We start from the raw sequence: 22,662 nt of genomic DNA on the forward strand, positions 1-22,662 counted from the left end.
GCATCGTTGAAACTGTCTTCAACGATGCCGAAGTCCCCCTGCAGCACCCGGGTAACCAGGGTAAACATCGGGTTACTAAGCGCAGGGCCGCGCTTAGTAACCCGATGTTTACCCTGGTTACCAGCGTAAATGTAAAAAAAAACAAACAGTACATACTCGCCTTTCGGTGTCCAGGTCCCTTGCCGTCTGCTTCCTGCTCTGACTGAGATCCGGCCGTACAGTGAGAGCAGAGCGCAGCGGTGACGTCACTGCTGTGCTCTCACTTCTCACTGTACTGCCGGCAGTCAGTGAGAGCAGGAAGCAGACGGCAAGGGACCTGGACACCGAAAGGCGAGTATGTACTGTTTTTTTTTTTTTTACATTTACGCTGGTAACCAGGGTAAACATCGGGTTACTAAGCGCGGCCCTGCGCTTAGTAACCCGATGTTTACCCTGGTTACCAGTGAAGACATCGCTGGATCGGTGTCACACACACCGATTCAGCGATGTCAGCGGGGCCTCAACGACCAAAAAAAGGTCCAGGCCATTCCGACACGACCAGCGATCTCGCAGCAGGGGCCTGATCGCTGGTACGTGTCACACATAGCGAGATCGCTATGGAGGTCGCTGTTGCGTCACAAAACTTGTGACTCAGCAGCGATCTCGCTAGCGATCTCGCTATGTGAGACGGGGCCTTTAGTTCAAGCAACAAATCAGGGCATCCATGGATGTGACTCTATTATCCTGTGATCTGTGTTACTCTTATCATTATGAATTCTATGGAAACCTGGAGTTAAAAACCACAGGGGGTCTGCTAGAAAACAGCAAAAAAACCAACAACTAACAAATCCTATTATCATTGCAATCACATTGCACCTCAGATAAGGCCCTTCTGCCTCCTGTCTAAGGGTACCGTCACACATTGAAATTTTCATCGCTGCGACGGCACGATTCGTGACGTCGCAGCGTCGTATAATCATCGCTCCAGCGTCGTAGACTGCGGTCACACGTTGCAATCACGGCGCTGGAGCGATGCCGAAGTCCCCGGGTAACCAGGGTAAACATCGGGTAACTAAGCGCAGGGCCACGCTTAGTAACCCAATGTTTACCCTGGTTACCAGCGTAAATGTAAAAAAACAAACAGTACATACTCACCCGTCGGTGTCCTTCAGGTCCCTTGCCGTCTGCTTCCTGCTCTGAGTGCAGCCGTACAGTGAGAGCAGATCGCAGCACCGCTGTGATCTGCTCTCACTTTCCGGCCGGCACTCAGAGCAGGAAGCAGATGGCAAGGGACCTGAAGGACACCGACGGGTGAGCATGTATGGTTTGTTTTTTTACGTTTACGCTTGTAACCAGGGTAAACATCGGGTTACTAAGCGCGGCCCTGCGCTTAGTTACCCGATGTTTACCCTGGTTACAAGCGAAGACATCGCTGGATCGCTGTCACACACAACGATCCAGCGATGTCAGCGGGTGATCAAGCGACGAAAGAAAGTTCCAAACGATCTGCTACGACGTACGATTCTCAGCAGGGTGTCTGATCGCAGTAGCGTGTCAGACACAGCGATATCGTAACGATATCGCTAGAACGTCACGAATCGTAACGTCGTAGCGATGGAAATTTCAATGTGTGACAGTACCCTAAACCACACTGGTCTAACAATTCATTTCAATAACAAAAGAGCAAACTTAGCAAATAGAAGAAGAATAAAAGGAGCTAAAACAAAAGAAACAATGAAAGACCAGAGACCAGATAGAAACTCTATAATCTGAGTTTACATCAAGACCTCACTATCCTCCCTGGTTGTAATTGGCCATTTTGAGGAGTTTGCCCGTGGCTTGGGACAGACTGAGAGAAAATGCCATTATGTCTGTGAAAATGCCTGTGCTCCCTGACAATATTGCTAGGCCCCTCACAATTACTTGTGCAGTAACAGTTCCTTGCAATATGTCCAAAGTGACCACATTTAAAACATTTCACAGAATAATATTTCCTCTCCTTCATCGTACCCGGCCATTTGCAGTACCTGGCAATATGGCCGGAGCCAGCACAGGCATAACATGTAACACATGCCAAGCCTGATTTATGGGCCCGGACAGAACATACCTCCCTCTGTCTGGAACTTTTAAACTCTTCCATTACTAAGGATGCACTCTTAACAATGTCACGTTTGAACTTTCTTTGTAATTTAGACAGCACATATCTGTCATTACTTTTTATTATTGGATCAAAATTTGATAAAATATTTGATATATCACCTTTTCCATCACTCCCCCCTTTTTGCCCTGCACAGGGCACAATTGGTCGGGGATCTGACCTTGTGTTCAGAGACAAAGAGAAGGCCGGCACCACATTTGAAAAATCATTGATGATATTTTTCAGACTAGTAATCAGTTGGGAACTAGTATCCAGCTCCACACTGCACTGATTAACAATGGCATCACTGGCTGCTGCCATTTCCTTCACAGCTCTGACCTCAGCCCCAGACTGAATCAGCTGGGCTTCCATATCAACACAATGATTTTTCATTTTCAGCAGTTGTGATTCAAGACTAGCAATCTGCTTTTCTCTGTCTACATTATACTGTTCATTCTCTGCCAGTTGTGTCTGTAAGGCACACACTCTCTGCACATTAGTCACACAACACTGGCAGTGGAAATTTGGGGAATCTGCATTACACAGGGATTCCTCATACACACAGATCAGTTTAGCTAAATGCACATGCTGTCATGCCCACATGCTTGTTCCAATAGGGCAGACCACAGCATTTCTGCTACCCTAGAGACATCAATCAACGCTTGGATCTGATCTATCCATTTCTTGTCTCTGATTATGCCCTTTTTTTTTTTTTCCTCCTGAATTCCTTCCCATAGTTTTCTACTAAAAGCTTCTGCCCTAGTAACTCCAAACTTACTAAAAATCTTTCTCAGCCCCTTAGTGGCATCTTCACCACTTCTCTCCTTTATGATAGTATAGATATCTAATTCTTCTGGTTTCGACTTTGTTTGCTTATTCCCCATTTTCTTATCCTGAGCTTTCTTGCCCTAGGTGGCGTTTGGGTATGAGAATACCTCGTTACCTTCTTCCTAAGGAGCTAGGATGTCTTTTCTTGCCCTAGGTGGCGTTTGGGTATGAGAATACCTCGTTACCTTCTTCCTAAGGAGCTGGGATGTTTAAACTGTGTTGATGTAAGAAAATCCTGATTCCTACACCTATAGCAAACAACACAAATGCAACCAGACAGAAAAAGAAAAAGAACATACAACGTATCTTGTCCCAGGCTAATTTATCTGTCCTGGGCTCATACTATCATACACAACGTATTCTTGTCCCAGGCTAATTTATCTGTCCTGGGCTCATACTATCATACACTTATCCGTCACCAGGTTTTTGTCAAAGACAGGGTCAGAGATTGAACCATAGGCGCGGAGGTCTCCCCGAAAGGACGCAACCACATTGCCCAGTGGGACAGTCACTTCTTCTGTTTCAACACCCTGGGCGGCTTATAGGGCTATTCCCAACTTCCACACACCTTTTATTCACATTCACTCTCATTCAATGCCGTACTCCGTGAGGTGATCAATTCCTAAATAGTTCAAGAACCCGAGCTATAGGTATCCTCCTCTACTAGAACTACCCGCTAAAAAACACGACACAGAAAATCTTACGGACAGTGCAGGGCAGATATAAGAGATCTAACAGTGTCTCTTACCTGGCCAGGTTTTTGTTCATCTGCCGTCCATTATCCCAGATTCTCTTTTCGTTCGTATTCTGCCGGTGTTCTTGAAGGAATACACAGACCTCGGGTCCCTGTTCAGGCGCCAGGAAATGTCAAGATCACACTCAGTCGGAGTAGCCTTTGGAAGTGGGGAATCACCAGAAATAATACACAAGACACGTCTTGTATAGTGTATCACTGGGAAGTCTCTGAAGCACGCCTGCCTTCAAGGTGCTATCCCTTCTTTATATAGTTGTATCGGTAGGTTCAGTGGTTATACAAGTTTTGCATGTTTAAACAAAGAGACAAACAGGAAAGAAAGAAAAAAACAGGTTCGTGGGCGGCAGTTTCACAACAAACAGTACAAAGGCAATTCCACAGACAAGAAAAACAGGATTTCATACTATAGCTAAAATGTCCTTGAATGGACAGGTCAATATTTATCACAAATTCTTTTTTGTGGTTCATTGAGGTAACCATTTTTGTTCTGCTCTTCACAATATCAATACTAGATGTGCCAATTCTGGTGCTTTGTCTGGTTCTTCCCACTTGCCCTGTAGCAGTGGCAAGTGGAATTCATATTTGTGGGGTTGATGTCACCTATGTATTGTCAGGTGACATCAAGCCCACTGCTTAGTAATGGATAGGTGTCTATAAGACACCTATCTACTACTAAGGTTATAGTTATATTTTCAATAAAACACAGCAAGAATAAAGTCCTTTAATTGAAAAATTGACACAGACCCCTTTAATAATCTCAATTAAACCATACTTACGACTTTGCCTACTTCGACCAAAGCCCTCCATCTCCTGTAATAAATGTAAAATAAAAAAACAACAATATACCCATCATTCTGTCCCACACGTTATCCATGTCAGGGAGTTAAATAGTTTTCAACCTGGATGGTGCCAAGATGTGACTGTCCAGGCTGAGAACCATTAGTAAATGAGCTGTTGCGAGCGCAGCATCATTGACCAGCGGTGACCTCATCACTGGTATTTTCCCATGGTTCTGACTTCACCGCAATTCAGCCCAGCCTCGATGATGTCACTCCTAGCCCCCTGACGATGCCTCAGGGTGAAACGTGCTTTTAGGCTGGTGGACCAGGATGCATGTACAAGAACCCCCCCTTCTTTTTCACTGACATACCAGCTTGTGTGTAAGTACTTAGCTTATGCATTTTTTCACTAAACTATTGAGTTCTAGTCGTGACACTTGTCAGTTGACTTGAATTTTTACGTAGATGGGGTTCTTTGTTCTATTTGGAATCTGTCATGTTACTTTACATCTCTCACTTTGTACATGTTACTGGTGCCACTTCTAGGAACATTCTGTTTTGATATATGTATGTCTTTTGTATTTAAATCTTTTTTAAGTATATGTAATAAATAGTGTTGAGCATTCCGATACTGCAAATATCAGGTATCGGCCGATATTCGCTGTATCGGAATTCCGATACCGAGTTCCGATATTTTTGTGATATCGGAAATCGGAATCGGAAGTTCATATAAGTTCCCAGTCATCTTTGGCGTGTGCGGTGCGTATGGTTCCCAGGCTCTGGAGGAGAGAAGACTCTCCTTCAGGCCCTGGGATCCATATTCATGTAAAAAATAAAGAATAAAAATAAAAAATATGGATATACTCACCCCTCCGACGGCCCCTGGCTCTCAGCGGTGCAACCAGCAGCCTCCGTTCCTAAGAATGCAGTGAGTGAAGGACCTGCGATGACGTTGCGGTCTTGTGACTGGTTGCGTGACCGGCGCATGACCGCGACATCATCGCAGGTCCTTCACTCACTGCATTCTTAGGAACGGAGGCACCGCTAAGAGCCAGGGTCCGTCGGAGGGGTGAGTATATCCATATATTTTTTTTTATTCTTTATTTTTTACATGAATATGGATCCCAGGGCCTGAAGGAGAGTTTCCTCTCCTTCAGACCCTGGGAACCATCCAGGATCGCTTCCGATATTTGTGTCCCATTGACTTGTATTGGTATCGGGTATCGGTATCAGTGATATCCGATATTTTTTGGATTTCAGCCGATCCAATCCGATACCGATACTTTTGAATATCGGAAGGTATCGCTCAACACTAGTAATAAACAGTTTTTATAAGACCTTTGTGTGCACTTGTTTTCAAATGTTGGTTGGTAGATTAATTTTAGAGTGTGTCTCTTTAATATTTTCCTCTTGCTTGCTCAGCTTTTTGTGTTGGTATTCTTTTTTTATGTTGGTATTCAGAATTTATCTTTTGCATGGTTTTGAGCAACAATGGAGTAATTACAGGGCATGTTGCAGAGAGTGTCGAGGTCTGTGGAGAGTATTACTCAGGTGACAGGCAGTGCTCCAGAGCTCAGGTAAGGGCCTTTGCGTGGCTATGTTCCAGTATGTGCAAGACTGCGGCCTGAATAGGTCGATAGATTGTATTACCCAAGTCTCTTAGACATGCTTAAAATCTACAGAAACTGGCCAATACAGAACCACCTTTTTTTTTTACCAAAATGTATCAAACTTAAGGGAAACGACAGTTTATCAAAGAGACACAAGTATAATTTATGAGCCTGGAAAAGCCAGCAATGGTATTTATCCAGCACCGCACAATGTAAAGTGCTAACGAATATGTATGACCTACTGTATATAACTAACAATTTGGGAAGAGACATATATGCTGACAAGAGACAACTGAACGCTGCGCTGGGACAACGAACTGGACAAGTTTGCTGAATGTTGTGTGTGTGCAACTGCAGGTTGTTGGCAAAAGCTATCAGAGATTTCTTCCTGGACAGCAGATTGGATAGGATGTAAAACAGGGGAAGGGCCAGTGGTTTCACTCTCAGACACAGATTTTGTATCCAGGCATTCTGCCCACCTACTGGGGTGCTGCGTATGTCAGCAGTATATAGCGTATGCTAACAGAGGTATCATGTTGAATTTCCCTTTATAAAGGGATGTTTGGGTATGATTTTCAAACTAGCAGCATATATATATATATATATAGAGAGAGAGAGCATGTTTCATTACTAATATTATTTTGTGTAAGGCTGAAACCTGAAGAAGTGTGTGTGAGCCGCCCTGCCTGGGCTGTGGGGTACTCGGTACCAGGTCCTGAGTTCACAGGTTTATGTCACGGTGGTGACCCGGTCCGTGGCCCTGGGCTTCCATGTAAAAGGGGAAAGGTCTTTAAAGGGAATAAAGTTTATGTCCCAGGCTCTAAAGTTGTCACCGTGTCTCCTGGGTATTAAGGCGGACAGGTAACATAAAGTTCATCTGTCCTGCCAGTCTCTGATGTAAGTAGTAGAGTTACTTGCACCCTCGGTGTTCCAGCTACCGGTCTCTGTGCCTCAGAAGGAGGCAGCCTGCTCAGGGCTGGTCTCCCCCCGGTATCCTCTCTTGTGCTTTGCTCTCCTTCACGCTCACTGCAAGATATTCGGCTTTCTGTATGTCTCTTTCCGGGAGCTGCTGCACTGCTGCTACACAGCTCCGTAAACCCTCTTCTGCCTCAGACTGCTCCAGTCTGTTTCCTGGCAAGAATTGTACTGACCCTTCCCTCCAAAACTACTATATATATATATATATATATATATATATATATATATATATATATATATATATATATAGGGAGTCACCTAGTAAATAGGATCAAAAGCTCCCCCTGGTGGCCTGGAGTATGAATGTGTTGCATGCTTGTGTTTACCTGGTGACAGTTATCCCTTCTTGCCTCCAGACGTAACATCACTCTCCCTGTGAGGAAAGCAATGCTACTGTGATGACCAGGACCCTGGGGCACCACATGTGGAGCATATTAATGCCTTGATGTTCCACAGTATCCAAGTGCAGACCCAAAAATCAACATCAGGCTCCCAGATACATGCTTAAAGAGACCATGAGAAGGGCAACACAGCAAAAAAATTATACTAATAGAATATATAGAGATTGAGACTGGAAATTTGACCATTGCACAATGCACAAAGGTTTCCAAAACATATCCAAGGGATCTGTATCAAACATGCTGAAAGAGACCGTGATGGGGATATCACAATAATTTATACAGTTATTATAATTGTTAGACATAGGGGGTTAAAGGTTTACCATTGCACAATGTACAAGGGTTTACTAATTTAAAAACATTATCAACGTGGGGTATACATATTATTATTATTATTACAATTATTATTTATTATTATTATAATGCCATTTATTCCATGGGGCTTTACATGTGAAAAAGGGTATACATAATAAAAAACAAGTACAATAATCTTAAACAATACAAGTCACGACTGGTACAGAAGGAGAGAGGACCCTGCCCACCAGGGCTCACAATCTACAAGGGATGACCATATGTGACCACTAAGTACTTGCAGCTGAAGCAGGAGGAGTAGGACATGACTTCCAGAACAAAATAAGTTTGGATGGTAAGGGATGGACAATAAGACAATTTAAAAAAAAGAACATTTGAGCTGCAGTTACGTTGGGTTGCTGTCATCTGTAGGGCTTACAAAGTCAAATGAAATCCAACCCTTGATCAATTTTAGTAGAGTCATCTTGTCTTCATTTGACAGGCATGTGCACATAGCTGTTATGATTTCACCGGCTGAAGTAAAAACCTGCTCAGGCAACACATTTGCAGTAGGGCATGGCAGCACCACCAAGGATTACAAGGAGAGGTTGGGCCAATTGTACACTAGTTAAAGGGCACTGAAGGATCAGCAAGGATGCTGGTATGGTCACTTAAGTACCCCTTCACCATTTTGGTCAACTTCTCCCTCCTGGTCATAGCTACACCCACAGATAACCATTGCTGATGTGACGGTGTCATGAATATGGCCCAGTTGGTGGACATCCTCCCCCTGAATTCTTTGCGGGTGAAAAGAGCCAGTACCTCTGCCAGCAGCATTGTTTGAGGGTAATATTTTCCACAAGTTTTCAGAATCGGCCCTCTGGCATGCATGCACTGAAAATAGCCTATGACGAGAGAGAGAAATTTCTCCTTGTACCGTGGGTCAAGAAAGGTGCTCAGCAAAACAAAATGTCTTTCATGTGAGTGTCTTGGGAAAGGCTTCTGGTCATGTACTATGCCATGTATGGCAGACTAGAAAGAGTCAAATGTTCAATTTTTTTTTATATCGCCTTTACGACACACGCCAACAGCAGACTCAGGGAAATTATTAGTAAATAGAGATGTTTGTTTATCTCTGCATGCTTTGTGCCAGTCGCACTACTGCTAGATAAATATATGCTATTTTTTTAACAAATAGACTGTTTTTTACATTGCCTTTATGACACACGCCAACAGCAGACTCAGGACAAATATTTGCACTGGTAAATAGTGACATTTGCGTATCTCTACAGGTATTGCGCCAGTTGCACAACTGCTAGAAAAATATATGCTATTTATTTAACCAATAGCAGAATATTTTTTTTGTATTGCCTTTATGACACATGCCAAAAGTAGAACCAGGAAAATTATAGGTAATTAGTATCGTTTGCGTATCTCTGCAGGCTTTGCGCCAGTAGTACAACTGCTAGATAAATATACACTATTTATTTAACCAATAGAAATTTTTCTTTATATCGCCTATATGACACACACTAGCAGCAGACTCAGGAAAATTACTGGTAAATAGTGACACTTGCGTATCTCTGCAGGCTTTGTGCCAGTCACACAACTGCTAGATAAATGCACACTATATTTTTATTCAATAGCAGAGTAATTTTTTATGTCACCATTATGACACATGCCAAAAGCAGAACAGGAAAATTATTAGTAAATAGTGACATTTGCATATCTCTGTAGGATTTGCGCCAGTGGCGCAAGTATTAGATAAATATATGCTATTTATTTACCAATAGAATTTTTTTTATTTCACCTTTATGACACACGCCAACAGCAAACTCAGGGAAATTACTTGTAAATAGTGATGTTCACTTATCTCTGCATGCTTTGCTCCAGTTAGACAACTGATAGATAAATATACGCTATTTATTTAAGCAATAATATAATTTTTTTGTTTATATCATCTTTATGACACACACAACTGCAGACTCAGGAATATTATTGGCATTGGTAAATAGTGACATTTGTGTATCTTTGCAGGCTGTGCACCAATCACACAAATGCTAAATAAATATACACTATTTATTTAACCAATAGCACAGTATTTTTTTTATATCACCTTTATGACACATGCCAAAAGCAGAACCAGGAACATTTTTGATAAATAGTGAGGTTTCTATATCTCTACATGCTTTGCGCCAGTGGCACAACTGCTAGATAAATGTATGCTATTTATTTAACCAATAGAAAATTATTGTTTTTTTTATATCGTCTTTATGACACACACACCAACAACTGACTTAGGGAAATTATTGGTAAATAGTGCTGTTTGCATATCTCTTCAGGTTTTGCACTAGTCGCCCAACTGCTAGATAAATATTAGCTATTTCAGCAATAGGTGAGGAATATTATTCAGCAATTAGCTTTTAAAAAAGATGTTTAGTATATGCTGGCACTGAGGAATATTATTTAGCTTTAAAAAAAGCAGTTTAGTATGTGCTGGTACACAGGAATATTATGCAGCTTCAAAAAAAAATTGCTTTGTGTATGCTGTGTGACGTAGCGATCACTAAGCCGGTTGGGGTACGCTCACTTGGCACTGATATTTAACCCCTTCACCCCCAAGGGTGGTTTGCACTTTAATGACCGGGACAATTTTTACAATTCTGACCACTGTCCTTTTATGAGGTTATAACTCTGGAACGCTTCAACGGATATTGGCGATTCTGACACTGTTTTCTCGTGACATATTGTACTTCATGACAGTGGTAAAATTTCTTCGATATAACTTGCATTTATTTGTGAAACAAACGAATATTTGGCAAAAATTTTGAAAATTTCGCAATTTTCCAACTTTGAATTTTTATGCCCTTAAATCACAGACATAAGTCACGCAAAATACTTAATAAGTAACATTTCCCACATGTCTACTTTACATCAGCACAATTTTGGAACCAAAATTTTTTTTTGTGACGGAGTTATAAGGGTTAAAAGTTGACCAGCAATTTCTCATTTTTACAACACCATTTTTTTTTAGGGACCACATCTCATTTGAAGTCATTTTGAGGGGTCTATATGATAGAAAATACCCAAGTGTGACACCATTCTAAAAACTGCACCCCTCAAGGTACTCAAAACCACTTTCAAGAAGTTTATTAACACTTCAGGTGTTTCACAGGAATTTTTGGAATGTTTAAATAAAAATAAACATTTAACTTTTTTTCACACAAAATTTATTTCAGCTCCAATTTGTTTTATTTTACCAAGGGTAACAGGAGAAAATAGACCCCAAAATTTGTTGTACAATTTGTCCTGAGTACGCTGATACCCCATATGTGGGGGTAAATCACTGTTTGGGCGCATGGCAGAGCTCGGAAGGAAAGGAGCGCCATTTGACTTTTCAATGCAAAATTGACTGGAATTGAGATGGGACGCCATGTTGCATTTGGAGAGCCCCTGATGTGCCTAAACATTGAAACCCCCCACAAGTGACACCATTTTGGAAAGTAGACCCCCTAAGGATCTTATCTAGATGTGTGGTGAGCACTTTGACCCAACAAGTGCTTCACAGAAGTTTATAATGCAGAGCCGTAAAAATAAAAAATCATATTTTTTCACAAAAATGATCTTTTCGCCCCCAATTTTTTATTTTCCCAAGGGTAAGAGAAGAAATTGGTCCCCAAAAATTGTTGTGCAATTTGTCCTGAGTACACTGATACCCCATATGTGGGTGTAAACCATTGTTTGGGCGCAGGGCAGAGCTCGGAAGGGAAGGAGCGCCATTTGACTTTTCAATGCAAAATTGACTGGAATTGAGATGGGACGCCATGTTGCGTTTGGAGAGCCCCTGATGTGCCTAAACATTGAAACCCCCCACAAGTGACACCATTTTGGAAAGTAGACCCCTTAAGGAACTTATCTAGATGTGTGTTGAGCACTTTGACCCAACAAGTGCTTCACAGAAGTTTATAATTCAGAGCCGTAAAAATAAAAAATCATATTTTTTCACAAAAATGATCTTTTCGCCCCCATTTTTTTATTTCTCCAAGGGTAAGAGAAGAAATTAGACCACAAAAGTTGTTGTGCAATTTGTCCTGAGTACGACGATACCCCATATGTGGGGGTAAACTACTGTTTGGGCGCATAGCAGAGCTCGGAAGGGAAGGAGCGCTATTTTACTTTTCAATGCAAAATTGACTGGAATTAAGATGGGATGCCATGTTGCGTTTGGAGAGCCCCTGATGTGCCTAAACATTAAAAATCCCCACAAGTGACACCATTTTGGAAAGTAGACCCCCTAAGGAACTTATCTAGATGTGTTTTGATAGCTTTGAACCCCCAAGTGTTTCACTACAGTTTATAACGCAGAGCCGTGAAAATAAAAATTCTTTTTTTTTTTCACAAAAATGATTTTTAGCCCCCAGTTTTGTATTTTCACAAGGGTATCAGGATAAATTGGACCCCAAACATTGTTGCCCAATTTGTCCTGAGTATGCTGAAACCCCATATGTGGGGATGAACCACTGTTTGGGCGCACGACAGAGCTCGGAAGGGAAGGAGCGCCATTTGGAATGCAGACTTAAATGGATTGGTCTGCAGGCGTCACGTTGCATTTGCAGAGCCCCTGATGTACCCAAAAAGTACAAACCCCCCACAAGTGACCCCATGTTGGAAACTAGACCCCCCAAGGAACTTATCTAGATGTGTTGTGAGAACTTTGAACCCCCAAGTGTTTCACTACAGTTTATAGCACAGAGCCGTGAAAATAAAAGTTTTTTTTTTCACAAAAATGATTTTTTAGCCCCCAGTTTTGTATTTTCACAAGGGTATCAGGATAAATTGGACCCCAAAAGTTGTTGTTCAATTTGTCCTGAGTACGCTGATACCCCATATGTGGGGGGGAACCACTGTTTGGGCGCATGACAGAGCTCGGAAGGGAAGGAGCACCATTTGGAATGCAGACTTAAATGGATTGGTCTGCAGGCATCACGTTGCATTTGCAGAGCCCCTGATGTACCCAAACAGTACAAACCCCCCACAAGTGACCCCATATCGGAAACTAGACCCCCCAAGGAACTTATCTAGATGTGTTGTGAGAACTTTGAACCCCCAAGTGTTTCACTACAGTTTACAACGCAGAGCCGTGAAAATAAAAAATCTTTTTTTTCCCACAAAACTTATTTTTTGGCCCCCAGTTTTGTATTTTCCCAAGGGTAGCAGGATAAATTGGACCCCAAAAGATGATGTCCAATTTGTCCTGAGTACGCTGATACCCCATATGTCGGGGTAAACCCCTGTTTGGGCACACGGGAGAGCTCTGAAGGGAAGGAGCACTGTTTTCCTTTTTCAACGCAGAATTGGCTGGAATTCAGATCGGATGCCATGTCCCGTTTGGAGAGCCCCTGATGTGCCTAAACAGTGGAAACCCCCCAATTATAACTGAAACCCTAATCCAAACACACCCCTTACCCTAATCCCAACAGTAACCCTAACCACTCCTCTAACCCAGACACACCCAACCCTATTCCCAACCGTAAATGTAATCCAAACCCTAACCCTATCTTTAGCCCCAACCCTAACTGTAGCCCCAACCCTAGCCCCAACCCTAGCCCCAACCCTAGCCCTAACTCTAGCAATAACCCTAGCCCTATCACTAGCCCTAACACTAGCCATAACACTAGCCCTAACCCTAGCCCTAACCCTAGCCCTAACCCTAGCCCCAACCCTAGCCCTAACCCTAGCCCTAACCCTAACCCTAGCCCCAACCCTAGCCCTAACCCTAGCCCTAACCCTAACCCTAGCCCCAACCCTAGCCCTAACCCTAGCCCATAACCCTAACCCTAGCCCCAACCCTAGCCCTAACCCTAACCCTAACCCTAGCCCTAACCCTTGCCCTAACCCTAACCCTAGCCCTAACTCTAGTCCTAACTCTAGCCCTAACCCTAACCCTAATGGGAAAATGGAAATAAATACGTTTTTTAATTTTTTTATTTTTACCTAACTAAGGGGGTGATGAAGGGGGGTTTGATTTACTTTTATAGCGGGTTATTTAGCGGATTTTTATGATTGGCAGCTGTCACACACTGAAAGACGCTTTTCATTGCAAAAAATATTTTTTGCGTTACCACATTTTGAGAGCTGTAATTTTTCCATATTTGAGTCCACAGAGTCATGTGAGATCTTGTTTTTTGCGGGACGAGTTGACGTTTTTAATGGTAACATTTTCGGACACAAAACATTTTTTGATCGCTTTTTATTCCGATTTTTGTGAGGCAGAGTGATCAAAAACCAGCTATTCATGAATTTCTTTTGGGGGAGGCGTTTATACCGTTCCGCGTTTGGTAAAATTGATGAAGCAGTTTTATTCGTCGGGTCAGTACGATTACAGCGATATCTCATTTATATCATTTTTTTATGTTTTGGCGCTTTTATACGATAAAAACTATTTTATAGAAAAAATAATTATTTTGGTATCGCTTTATTCTCAGGACTATAACTTTTTTATTTTTTTGCTGATGATGCTGTATGGCAGCTCGTTTTTTGCGAGACAAGATGACGTTATCAGCGGTACCATGGTTATTTATATCAGTCTTTTTGATCGCGTGTTATTCCACTTTTTGTTCGGCGGTATGATAATAAAGCGTTGTTCTTTGCCTCGGTTTTTTTTTTTTTTCTTACGGTGTTTACTGAAGGGGTTAACTAGTGGGGCAGTTTTATAGGTTGGGTCGTTACGGACGCGGCGATACTAAATATGTGTACTTTTATTGTTTTTTTTATTTTATTTAGCTAAAGAAATGTATTTATGGGAATAATATTTTTTTTCTTTTTCTTTATTTAGGATATTTTTTTTTTTTTTTTTTTTACACACATGTGGGGATTTTTTTTTTACTTTTTTACTTTGTCCCAGGGGGGGACATCACAGATCATTGATCTGGCAGTGTGCACAGCACTCTGCCAGATCTGCGATCTGCTGTGCAGGGCTGCAGGCTTAACCAAGTGTCTGCTCTGAGCAGACACTCGGTAAGCCACCTCCCTCCCTGCAGGACCCGGATGTCGTGGCCATCTTGGATCCGGGACCTGCGGCGAGGAGGGAGGTAGGAGACCCTCGGAGCAACGCGATCACATCGCGTTGCTCCGGGGGTCTCAGGGAAGCCTGCAGGGAGCCCCCTCCCTGCGCGATGCTTCCCTATACCGCCGGTGCACCACGATCATGTTTGATCGCGGTGTGCCGGGGGTTAATGTGCCGGGGGCGGTCCGTGACCACTCCTGGCACATAGTGCCGGATGTCAGCTGCGATATGCAGCTGACACCCGGCCGCGATCGGCCGCGCTCCCCCTGTGAGCGCCGCTGATCGGTGATGACGTACTATCCCGTCGGTGGTCATACGGGCCCACCCCACCTCGACGGGATAGTACGTCAGATGTCAGAAAGGGGTTAAACAAACAGCAACCGTTTCTCACTTACATAAGTCAATTCCTGGTTTATTATACCACCATAAACCACGGTAGGCCATGTGCACATCACAGAATCGACATATAGTCCATTTCAGTTGAGGTTACATTCACACAGGTCAATACCTGACACACGTCAATTCACAATTCCCCAGGCTCTGTGCTGCCTGCTTAACAGATTCTCAGGTTTCCCAGTCTGGCTTCCTATAGGTCCTGTCAGTAGTCCAGACTCTCATTAGCTCACTGGACTTTCAGGAGCTCCAGGCAGCTCCAGTCTCACACATGGCCATTCTTCCCATGTGGTGCAATCAGTAAACATATAGGAACTTTCTGACATCACAGGAGCACACCCCATGGGAGGTATGTGGTTAACCAGTCCCACTCATCACTTTCTGGTTAACCCTTAAATCCAGCCCTTTACTAATATACAGGTTTGTGGGACTACAAAACCCAGCAACCTCTCCTGAATTCAGATCTCAGCAGACCTCTGTCTGTGTGATACATACCTGTCTCCCAGTATACAAGTAGTTGGTACATCACAGCTGGTACTGAGTAATATTATTTGTCTCTAAAAAGAGCTGCTTTGTATATTATGGTACTGGATGAAATTCAGCATATCTCTCCCTAATATCACAGTCTGTTACTACACTATGCAATGCAATGCAAACTAGCAGAGATCTACAGCATGTACTTGCAATGCTAACACCCAGGTGCCTGACTTTCCCTCTCCCTCATATTAAATCTCTCCCTATGGTATGTCTACCTAACAGAGAACAAATCTTCACTTTCTGTCACATTTAAAAGATCTTTTTGTTATCGCCAACTCTCCTTATAAACTGCTTTCACTCACCCTACTCTCACACTATTCTATCACTATGCTGTTTCCGGCTGTAACGTGTGCAAGATGGCGCCAGCAGGGATTACATTTCCTCTATGATGCTGAAAAGGCCAACCAAAAACAGTAATGTCACCCCAAAGAACTCACCAGAATTACTGTGAATGGCAAGCAAGCCCAGCATGTTCATTGGCTGCAAATAATTCGCCAAACATGCTGGGCGGGTTGCTCAAATATACCAAGGCAAATACCAAATTACTCACCAAGTAATGAATAGCCCGAATGGGGAACTATTCATGCGAGTAATAAATAGTGCCAAATGTATTTGCTCATCACTAATCGTAACTTTTTTTAGACATAATTTGTTTAAAGTGTCCTCTCCCTTAACAAAAATTCAGTAACAATATAAACGTATGTTGATATGTAGGTACATGCACAGAAAGTAAGTTGTGGCAGCAGTCATCACTATTTTTGTGGCCCTTACAGTTGTCATAATTGACTAGTAAAACAGGTGCAAAATATTAACTTTTTTTGCATAGTAACATAGTTAGCAAGGCCAAAAAAATGACATTTGTCCATCCAGTTCAGCCTATATTCTGTCAGAATAAATCCCCATATCTACGTCCTTCTAAAGAACCTGATAACTGTAAGATACAATACTGTTGCGATTCAGGAAGACATCCAGGCCTTTCTTGAACTCCTCGACTGAGTTCGCCATCACCACCTCCTCAGGTAAGGAATTCCAGATTCACACTGCCCTAACAGTAAAGAATCCTCTTCTGTGTTAGTGGAAAAACCTTCTCTCCTCCAGACGCCCCCTTGTGACAGTCACCTTCCTTGGTATAAACAGATTCTCTGAAATATATTTGTATTGTCCTCTTATATACTTATACATGGTTATTAGATCGCCCCTCAGTCGTCTTTTTTCTAGACTAAATAATCCTAATTTTGCTAATCTCTCTCTGGGTATTGTGGTTCCCCCATCCCCTTTATTAATTTTGTTGCCCTCCTTTGCACTCGCTCTAGTTCCATTATATCCTTCCTGAGCACTAGAGCCCAAAACTGTATACAGCACTCCATGTGCGGTCTAACCAGGGATTTGTACAGAGGCAGTATAATGCTCTCATCATGGGTATCCAGACCTCTTTCCATGCACCCCATGATCCTGTTTGCCTGGCACTGGCTGCTCCAGGTAAGTTTATCATTAACTTGGATCCCCATGTCCTTCTCCATGTCAGATTTACCCAGTGGTTTCCAGTTCAGTGTGTAATGGTGATATTGATTCCTTCTTCCCATGTGTATAACCTTACATTTATCATTGTTAAACCGCATCTGCCACCTTTCGGCCCAAGTTTCCAACCTATCCAGATACATCAGTAGCAGACTACTATCTTCTCTTGTATTGACTGCTTTACATAGTTTTGTATCATCTACAAATATCAATATTTTACTTTTTAAATCTTCTACCAGATCAGTTATTAATAACTTAATATTTATTGACTTTTTTATTTTAATTATTTTTATTTTTATTATTTTTATTTTAATTATCGACTCTTTGAACAAAACTTTAACTTAACCCTAAATTGTTGCATTGTAAAGTGGCTAGTCTTAGGTTCATGCCAGGAAACAAATGTGTGGCAGTAGAATGCAGCATGGTCATGGGATGTACGTTTGCAATATTGGACTATTAAAATTGGTAATCAAAAACTAAAAGTCCTTTTAAAAAGATTGACAAAAAGACAAGCAACATCCCTGTGAGTTTTTAAAAAAAGAATAGCACAAGAAAAGCTAACTAAGTTCCTTCACCCAGAGCAAGCACCTGCAACAGGCCACTATATTTAGGTGGCATATACCGGTCTAATATTGGACTACACTCACTGGCCACTTTATTAGGTACACCTGTCCAACTTCTTGTTAACACTTAATTTCTAATCAGCCAATCACATGACAGCAACTCAGTGCATTTAGGCATGTAGACATGGTCAAGACAATCTCCTGCAGTTCAAACCGAGCATCAGTATGGGGAAGACAGGTGATTTGAGTGCCTTTGAACGTGGCATGGTTGTTGGTGCCAGAAGGGCTGGTCTGAGTATTTCAGAAATTGCTGATCTACTTGGATTTTCACGCACAACCATCTCTAGGGTTTACAGAGAATGGTCCGAAAAAGAAAAAAAAACCAGTGAGCGGCAGTTCTGTGGGCGGAAATGCCTTGTTGATGCCAGAGGTCAGAGGAGAATGGGCAGACTGGTTCGAGCTGATAGAAAGGCAACAGTGACTCAAATCGCCACCCGTTACAACCAAGGTAGGCCTAAGAGCATCTCTGAATGCACAGTGCGTCGAACTTTGAGGCAGATGGGCTACAGCAGCAGAAGACCACACCGGGTACCACTCCTTTCAGCTAAGAACAGGAAACTGAGGCTACAATTTGCACAAGCTCATCGAAATTGGACAGTAGAAGATTGGAAAAACGTTGCTTGGTCTGATGAGTCTCGATTTCTGCTGCGACATTCGGATGGTAGGGTCAGAATTTGGCGTAAACAACATGAAAGCATGGATCCATCCTGCCTTGTATGGAGCATCTTTGGGATGTGCAGCCGACAAATCTGCGGCAACTGTGTGATGCCATCATGTCAATATGGACCAAAATCTCTGAGGAATGCTTCCAGCACCTTGTTGAATCTATGCCACGAAGAATTGAGGCAGTTCTGAAGGCAAAAGGGGTCCAACCCGTTACTAGCATGGTGTACCTAATAAAGTGGCCGGTGAGTGTATATTGCAATATGCAAAACATGCAAAAAAAAAAATAGTTTTTTTTTCCAACACACACACTTTGTGAAGAAGACCGTTTTGTTTAAATTTCATTGTAAGCTTGGTATCACTGTCACTGTTAAGATCTGAAAAATAATACTGCCAGGTCATTTATACTACACAAGGGACGCTGTTAGAAAAAAATCATTAAACAATGCTGGAATTGCATCTTTTCACCTTTTAAGTTTGAATTTCTTTTCTAGTTTCTCAGTACAATTTATTGTAAAGTGAATGGTGTCTTTCTAAACTATTAACTCACCCTGCAAAAATCTTATTGCTGGGCACTGGAAATAAAAAAGTTGTAGCTCTGGGAAGAAGGGGAGAGGAGAAAAAAGCAAACAAACATGACATATATTGCTTCCAACTCTTAACTCCAACTCTTAAAGGGGATTTCCCATGAACAAACGTTCATTTTACTCACTAGATCTTGGAATGGAAATAAGTTCCACAATAGGAATTGATTAAAAATATTTCCATGTGCTGAGATAATCTTATAAATGTGTCGCTGCTGTGTACTGTATAATGGCTGTATCTGAACAGCGGGAACACGGTCTGATCATACTACAGCTCCTGGGCAGGGGAAGAAACAAAAGAGCATGGGATCACAGCTGATTCTTTTTGTGAGCTAAACCATTTCATTGTCTGTTTTTAAACAATGTTTTACCTCACAGAATCAGCTGTAATCCCATGCTGTGCTATCTGTAAACTCTTTTTTGCTTTTTTCCCTGCCCAGGAGACGTGGTGTACACAACCCACGTTCCTGCACAGTCAGACACAGCCATTACACAGTACATAGCAGGAACACATTTATAAGATTATCTCAGCACAGGAACTTTTTTAATCACATCCAATTGTGGAACTTACTTTTAATCCAAGATCTATCAATTAAAATTAACGTTATTCATTGAAAAAACCCATTTGAGTACTATAGTGAGGATTGCCTGGCTCACTATATACATTAGAGCCTTCCTGGCAGTTTCTAAAAAGCCCGGCTCGCACATAATGCAGACTGTTTATGGCACAAGGATAAATCTTTTTATAAGAGGGTATGACAGTAGTTATTTCAAAAGTTAGTTTATTATGAAGTTATATTTGTCTCTCCTGATACGTTTTATGTTTCAGACATTTTACCATTTATGTAGCGCATCATTGTATGCAATGACATGTTCATTATCAATGTTTTTTGTAGTGGAAGTTCTCCTGAACTAAACACAGTATTCCTGATGTGGTCCCGTAATAATTAGTGGGTTCACAATATGGGAATAGTAGAAGCTTAATCTCAAACTTTGCATCCAAGCATCTGACTTGCTTGCTTTGCTGCCTGGATATTTTTTAGGTCATTTTGGGGCAAGAAATCATCACCCCTAAATCTTTATCTTCTGAAGTCTTTTCTCAAGAACAGTTTATATGATACTCAAACAGATGTTTCTTTCACCCTAAAAGCAGTAGTTTACCTTTATAAACATTAACCTTCGGTTTGAATTGTTTTCACGTTCCGATAAATACTTTTCAATATTTTTTACTCCTTCAGAAATATCAAGACGATTCTATTGTGTTATTGGCAAACACAAATCATATCAACCAAGCGTTCTTCTATGTCTCTTACAAGCAAGTTAGAAAGAACCATTACCTTAGTTTCTCTATAGAATGCAATCCATTAACACCAACACTATGACATGTATCCTTTACATCTACGAATTCACAGAACGACATAGATATTAAGCCTAAGGCCGGGGTCACACTTGCGAGTGTGATGCAAGAAACCCACGCGAGTCTCTCATCAAAGCCTGGCACTGCCGCCGGCACTCGGGACCAGAGCGTGTGGCTGCATGTATTTCTATGCAGCCACACAAACCGGTCCCGAGTGCCAGTGGCAGTGCCGGGTATAGATGCGAGTCGAGAAACCCGCGCGAGTCTCTCATCGATGCCTGGCACTGCCGCTGGCACTCGGGACCAGAGCGAGTGGCAACATGTATTTCTAGGCAGCCAAACAAACCGGTCCCGAGTGCCAGCGGCAGTGCCGGGTATAGATGCGAGTTTCTCGCATCACACTCGCAAGTGTGACCCCGGCCTAATGTTCAGAAACACATCTATGAATTCTTTTCGTTGAATTGAGTGAAAGTGTACCTACAGTTTTACAAGAAAATTATTATAATGCAGGAAACTGAAGTATACACATTTTTCTAAACCACGCAAGTGTTCCCGTTAACCCACAGCATGGACCGCCCATCTGTGTTGCATGCGGCACTAAACTTAATAGTTATCACTCTTATGTACAGTCTAGAGTGCTGAAGCGAGCACCATAAACTCCTGCAAATAGCCTCTTCAGAATACCGGGTGGCGATTGTGTGTCCCAGTACGTCAAAGGTCTTGAAGGGGTTAAATATAAAATAGCACTGAAGCTAATTTCTAGATCCTTTCATGTTCCTTGTCTACAATTATAATACATTAGATTTGAAATATACTGTATGCTTTTTCCTCATCAAAAGTGATAACATTAGATAGTCAGGAAGAAATAGATTCTTGTCTCTAACAGGCTGAGTTGCAAGGGATGTTTTTATATTTACTATACTATTAAGACATTTTGACTGTACTGAATTTTATTTTTCCTATTCTAAAGAATTATGTCTGCTATGTGATGCATTCTAAAACTTTCTTCCCAGTAGAGACCAGCCACGGAGTAGTGTCAAGCATTGCCCTCTGTTCTTTGAGCATTTCAGCTTAAACATGTAGGCACAAGCAGTGCCCCCTAGTGGCTTTTATTTATAGATCTATATAGATGATTATCCATTACCCAGACCTAGAGAGAGATCATACCCTGGTGTTAAAATGCATAAAATGCTTTTTATGATTTCATAAATCAAGTTTTATATTTCTTTTGCATAAATATGTTTGCTGTTTTGGCAAAATACACCGTGCCCAGATCATAAATTTACAGACTAAGTTTATGTATAACTCTTTTATTGACAAACAAATATAAATGAAAGTTTTAACTTGCTATTTGATGAAGTGAAGATGTTCTCAAAGGGTTTTTCATCATATGCTTCATACAAGGCATAAATTCTGCACTCCACCTGTGTATAACCTTAATATTTCTGTCACTTGTGAGAAAGTGTGGGCAATCTGTTTTACCCAAGTACAGTGCGGTGTGGATCTGGGTTTCAAGTGTAAATTTGAAGACATGTTGCAAACTTTTATTATCATTTGTAACCTTGTAACATAAATCTGCATTTTTTTAAAATCGACATGTTAGAGGTCCATTACTTTGTATTGTAATTTGAAATAAATGATGCGTACACAGCCAATCACAGTTTAGTAGATTTAATTTAATTAGTGATTTATAATTATTCTTAGAAAAAAAATAATTATTTTCTAACATGAAGTTAACTGGTTAATAAGTGTTGTCTTAGGTGATAATTATTACTAGTCTGCATGTTATTATTAGCATTTTATTGGCATATTGCTGAAGAAACATATAAAACCATAGCGTATATATTGCAACATATGATAATTATGCTGACATTTTACTTGTATAAGACATCAAAAAAGCTAAACTGTTGATGAATATGTCAAGATTAGTGATGAGCAAGTAGTGAAATATTTGGATTCAGGAAAATCGGCAGAAATAATTTCTAATATCCATGTATTCGTACCGATAAACGAATCCAATGCAAGTCAATGGGAAAGCCTAATGTTTTTCTGTTGGACTCAATAACAGGTCTGGGGGCTGAGAAAAAAAAAAACTCAATTATATGGGAAAGTGCTAAAACAAAATGGGAACAGCATGGAGAAGATGCCTGCATGCCTTTCTGAATCA

The 22,662-nt window shown here is 41.5% G+C and overlaps 1 long non-coding RNA gene across 1 annotated transcript in view; it reads right to left on the minus strand.

Moving 5' to 3' along the window:
- Positions 1–15,470, minus strand: part of LOC143818266 (uncharacterized) — a 242,963-nt gene extending 227,493 nt beyond the window's left edge. Inside the window, exon 1 of the long non-coding RNA XR_013224427.1 lies at positions 15,329–15,470. This is a non-coding gene — a long non-coding RNA (uncharacterized LOC143818266). The remainder of the gene's footprint in view (positions 1–15,328) is intronic.
- Positions 15,471–22,662: the final 7,192 nt, after the last annotated feature.

This window comes from Ranitomeya variabilis, chromosome 3 (assembly GCF_051348905.1).
Source record: "Ranitomeya variabilis isolate aRanVar5 chromosome 3, aRanVar5.hap1, whole genome shotgun sequence".
Classification (NCBI taxonomy): Eukaryota; Metazoa; Chordata; class Amphibia; order Anura; family Dendrobatidae; genus Ranitomeya; species Ranitomeya variabilis.